The sequence below is a fragment of the Oncorhynchus keta genome, unplaced genomic scaffold, assembly GCF_023373465.1.
Source record: "Oncorhynchus keta strain PuntledgeMale-10-30-2019 unplaced genomic scaffold, Oket_V2 Un_contig_5704_pilon_pilon, whole genome shotgun sequence".
Taxonomy (NCBI): domain Eukaryota; kingdom Metazoa; phylum Chordata; class Actinopteri; order Salmoniformes; family Salmonidae; genus Oncorhynchus; species Oncorhynchus keta.
In genome coordinates, this window is record NW_026288452.1 from 212 (window position 1) to 5,313 (window position 5,102).

At 47.6% G+C, this 5,102-nt stretch overlaps 2 long non-coding RNA genes across 4 annotated transcripts; one reads left to right on the forward strand and one right to left on the reverse strand.

Moving 5' to 3' along the window:
- Positions 1 to 534: 534 nt before the first annotated feature.
- Positions 535 to 2,972, forward strand: LOC127925525 (uncharacterized). 3 transcript variants are annotated; one of them, XR_008121165.1, is made up of 4 exons: positions 535 to 690; positions 773 to 852; positions 1,877 to 2,156; positions 2,781 to 2,972. It is a non-coding gene; the product is annotated as an uncharacterized LOC127925525 (long non-coding RNA). The 3 variants fall into 3 exon arrangements; XR_008121164.1 differs by having other exon boundaries at positions 535 to 730; positions 2,781 to 2,971; XR_008121163.1 differs by lacking the exon at positions 535 to 690 and having other exon boundaries at positions 704 to 852; positions 2,781 to 2,966.
- On the reverse strand, positions 1,856 to 2,595 carry LOC127925527 (uncharacterized). The gene is made up of 2 exons (XR_008121166.1): positions 2,522 to 2,595; positions 1,856 to 2,396 (listed from the first exon to the last, which is right to left on the reverse strand). It is a non-coding gene; the product is annotated as an uncharacterized LOC127925527 (long non-coding RNA).
- Positions 2,973 to 5,102: the final 2,130 nt, after the last annotated feature.

The following is a 5,102-nucleotide window of genomic DNA, read 5'->3' on the forward strand; positions in this document are numbered from 1 at the left end:
GTAATCCAGATAAAGGGATTAGTTGGACAGGTGGAAGTAATCCCAGATCAGGTTGGTTGGACAGGTGGAAGTAAATGCAGATGGGGTTGGTTGGATGGGTGATATTCCCAGATTGGGGATTGGTTGGACAGGTGGAAATAATTACAGTTGGGGATTGGTTGGACAGGTGGAAGTATTCCCAGATTGAGATTGGTTGACAGGTGGATTCCCAGTAAATGCAGATTGTCACAGATTAGAACATTGGTTGGACAGGTGGAAGTATTCCCGATTGAGATTGATTGGACAGGTGGAAGGTGAGATTCCAGACCGGTGGATTCCCAGGTTGGACAGGTGGAGTATTCCCAGATTGGGGATTATTTGGACAGGTGATAATCCCAGATTGAGGATTGAATTTGAACAGGTGGAAGTAATCCCAGATCGGGAATTAGTTTAAGACCAGAGTCGATATTCCAGTTAAGTTGGTTGAGACAGGTAAAGTAATAGTGTAGTCTCCTTATTTCCTGATACAATCCTTCCAGGTACCCTGCTCCTCAGGGAAACAGGGACGCATTTCTACAGTATTGAAGCAGGGCCTGAGCTTTAGCTGTGTTGCTATGGAAACCAGTCCAGGTGTGAAGTTAGGTTTTAAAACAAGAAGACACACAACAGGACTGTTTGGATCAGGAGTCTGACATGGCACCCTGTTCTGTGGTAGTGCACTACATTGGAGCAGAGGGCCCTGTTTACAAAGGTAGTGCACCACATTGGAGAGCAGAGGGCCCTGTTTACAAAGGTAGTGCACTACATTGGAGCAGAGGGCCCTGTTTACAAAGGTAGTGCACTACATTGGAGCAGAGGGCCCTGTTTACAAAGGTAGTGCACTACATTGGAGAGCAGAGGGCCCTGTTTACAAAGGTAGTGCACTACATTGGAGAGCAGAGGGCCCTGTTTATAAAGGTAGTGCACTACATTGAGAGCAGAGGGCCCTGTTTTAGTGCACCATTGGAGAGCAGAGGGCCCTGTTTACAAAGGTAGTGCAACTACATTGGAGAGCAGAGGGCCCTGTTTACAAAGGTAGTGCACTACATTGGAGCAGAGGGGCCCTGTTTACAAAGGTAGTGCACTACATTGACAGAGGCCCTGTTTTACAAAGGTACACTACATTGGAGCAGAGGGCCCTGTTTGCTGGGTAGTGCACTACATTGGAGCAGAGGGCCCTGTTTACAAAGGTAGTGCACTACATTGAGAGCAGAGGGCCCTGTTTACAAAGGTAGTGCACTACATTGCAGAGAGGGCCCTGTTTACAAAGGTAGTGCACTACATTGAGCAGAGGGCCCTGTTTACAAAAGGTAGTGCACTACATTGGAGAGCATAGGGCCCTGTTTACAAAGGTGGTGCACCACATTGGAGAGCAGAGGGCCTGTTTACAAAGGTAGTGCACTACATTGAGAGCAGAGGGCCCTGTTTACAGGAGTGCACCACATTGGAGACAGAGGGCCCTGTTTACAAAGGTAGTGCACTACATTGGGCTGGGGCCCTGTTTACAGGTAATTTTCCCCATTGAAACAGAGGCCTGTTTACAAAGTAGTGCTCTGCTAGACAGGACCTATTTCAAAGGTGTGCTACATTGGGCTCAGGAACCCTGTTTACAGTAGATTTTCATTGGAGCAGAGGGCCCTGTTTACAAAGGTAGTGCACTACATTGGAGCAGAGGGCCCTGTTTACAAAGGTAGTGCACTACATTGGAGAGCAGAGGGCCCTGTTTACAAAGGTAGTGCACTACATTGGAGAGCAGAGGGCCCTGTTTACAAAGGTAGTGCACTACATTGGAGAGCAGAGGGCCCTGTTTACAAAGGTAGTGCACTACATTGGAGAGCAGAGGGCCCTGTTTACAAAGGTAGTGCACTACATTGGAGCAGAGGGCCCTGTTTACAAAGGTAGTGCACTACATTGGAGCAGAGGGCCCTGTTTACAAAGGTAGTGCACTACATTGGAGCAGAGGGCCCTGTTTACAAAGGTAGTGCACTACATTGGAGCAGAGGGCCCTGTTTACAAAGGTAGTGCACTACATTGGAGCAGAGGGCCCTGTTTACAAAGGTAGTGCACTACATTGGAGCAGAGGGCCCTGTTTACAAAGGTAGTGCACTACATTGGAGCAGAGGGCCCTGTTTACAAAGGTAGTGCACTACATTGGAGAGCAGAGGGCCCTGTTTACAAAGGTAGTGCACTACATTGGAGAGCAGAGGGCCCTGTTTACAAAGGTAGTGCACTACATTGGAGAGCAGAGGGCCCTGTTTACAAAGGTAGTGCACTACATTGGAGAGCAGAGGGCCCTGTTTACAAAGGTAGTGCACTACATTGGAGAGCAGAGGGCCCTGTTTACAAAGGTAGTGCACTACATTGGAGAGCAGAGGGCCCTGTTTACAAAGGTAGTGCACTACATTGAGAGCAGAGGGCCCTGTTTACAAAGGTAGTGCACTACATTGGAGAGCAGAGGGCCCTGTTTACAAAGGTAGTGCACTACATTGGAGAGCAGAGGGACCTGTTTACAAAGGTAGTGCACTACATTGGAGAGCAGAGGGCCCTGTTTACAAAGGTAGTGCACTACATTGGAGACAGAGGGCCCTGTTTACAAAGGTAGTGCACTACATTGGAGAGCAGAGGGCCCTGTTTACAAAGGTAGTGCACTACATTGGAGAGCAGAGGGCCCTGTTTACAAAGGTAGTGCACTACATTGGAGCAGAGGGCCCTGTTTACAAAGGTAGTGCACTACATTGGAGCATAGGGCCCTGTTTACAAAGGTAGTGCACTACATTGGAGCAGAGGGCCCTGTTTACAAAGGTAGTGCACTACATTGGAGCAGAGGGCCCTGTTTACAAAGGTAGTGCACTACATTGGAGCAGAGGGCCCTGTTTACAAAGGTAGTGCACTACAGTGGAGCATAGGGCCCTGTTTACAAAGGTAGTGCACTATGGAGGGAATAGGGTGCCAGTGCCAGGGAGACAGAGGGAGGTGTTGCTGTGTGAAGGAGGGAGACCGTACACCCTACAGTACAGCTGGTTTATAATAAGTGACTCAACCTTCCTGCCAAAGACTGCTGGAGTAGAAGCGTGGCAAGGCAATGCTGGAGGGGTGGCTGTGTTCTACAGACAGTCCATCGAGTTACCAGACAGCAGTCCTACAGGTAACGCCTTGCCAGCTAAACAGGAGGAGGGCACCATGCTGCTGCTACTGCTGCTGTTGGGGGAGGGGTCTACGTTCTCACTGTCCTCCAGCTTGTCTGAACAGCCGTCCCAGTTGATATGGAACCGGGTCACACGGGGGTTAGAGGCCAGGATGTTCCTCTGCAGCTGGGGGGTACGGGGGAGGGTTACGGTTCAGAATTAAGGCTGGGAGTCCAAACTTCAGATTTCAAACTGTGGTGAATCCTGGTGTGTGTATTAGTGTGTATTACCTGTGTGTAGTCTGGTGTGTGTGTGTGTGTGTGTATCAGTGTGTATGGGGCGGGGCGGCAGGGTAGCCTAGTGGTTAGAGAGTTGGACTAGTAACCGAAAGATTGCATGTTCGAATCCCCGAGCTGACAAGGTACAAATCTGTCGTTTTGCCCCTGAACAGGCAGTTAACCCACTGTTCCTAGGCCGTCATTGAAAATAAGAATTTGTTCTTAACTGACTTGCCTAGTTAAATAAAGGTTAAAAAAAATATATACATATATATAGGTGAAATTTAAAAAAAAATCAGTGTGTAGTCTGGTGTGTGTATTACCTGTATGTAGTCTGGTGTGTGTATTACCTGTATGTAGTCTGGTGTGTGTTTATCAGTGTGAGTTACCTGTGTGTAGTCTGGTGTGTGTGTGTGTATCAGTGTGTATTACCAGTGTGTAGTCTGGTGTGTGTGTATCAGTGTGAGTTACCTGTGTGTAGTCTGGTGTGTGTGTGTGTATCAGTGTGAGTTACCTGGGTGTAGCCCGGTGTGTGTGTGTGTGTGCATCAGTGTGAGTTACCTGTGTGTAGTCTGGTGTGTGTGTGTATCAGTGTGAGTTACCTGTGTGTGTCTTACCTATGTGTAGTCTGGTGTGTGTATTACCTGTATATAGTCTGGTGTGTGTGTATCAGTGTGTATTACCTGTGTGTAGTCTGGTGTGTGTATTACCTGTATTTAGTCTGCTGTGTGTGTATCAGTGTGTATTACCTGTGTGTAGTCTGGTGTGTGTATTACCTGTATGTAGTCTGGTGTGTGTTTATCAGTGTGTATTACCTGTGTGTAGTCTGGTGTGTGTGTATCAGTGTGAGTTACCTGTGTGTAGTCTGGTGTGTGTGTATCAGTGTGTGTTACCTGTGTGTAGTCTGGTGTGTTTATCAGTGTGTTACCTGTGTGCAGTCTGGTGTGTGTGTGTGTGTATCAGTGTGTGTTACCCGTGTGTAGTCTGGTGTGTGTATCAGTGTGTATTACCTATGTGATCCCTGGTGTGTGTATCAGTGTGTATTACCTGTATGTAGTCTGGTGTGTGTTTATCAGTGTGTGTTACCTGTGTGTAGTCTGGTGTATTGTATTACCTGTATGTAGTTACCTGTGTAGTCTGTATTACCTGTGTGTAGTCTGGTGTGTGTATTACTGTATGTAGTCTGGTGTTTGTCAATGTGTCAGTGTGTAGTTACCAGTGTGTGTGTATCAGTGTGAGTTCTGGTGTGTCTGGTGTGTGTCAGTGTGTATTTTACCTGTGTAGTCTGGTGTTTATCAGTGTGTTACCTGTATCAGTGTGGTGTGTGTGTGTGTATCAGTGTGGTTACCCGTGTGTAGTGGTGTGTCAGTGTGTGTATCAGTGTGAGTTACCGTGTGTAGTCTGGTGGTGTGTGTATCAGTGTGAGTTACCTGTGTAGTCTGGTGTGTGTGTATCAGTGTGGTTACCTGTATGTAGTCAGTCAGTGTGAGTTACCTGTGTGTAGTCTGTGTGTGTGTATCAGTGTGAGTTACCTGTGTGTGCAGTCTGGTGTGTGTGTGTATCAGTGTGAGTTACCTGTGTGTAGTCTGGTGTGTGTGTGTGTGTATCAGTGTGAGTTACCTGTGTGTAGTCTGGTGTGTGTGTGTATCAGTGTGAGTTACCTGTGTGTAGTCTGGTGTGT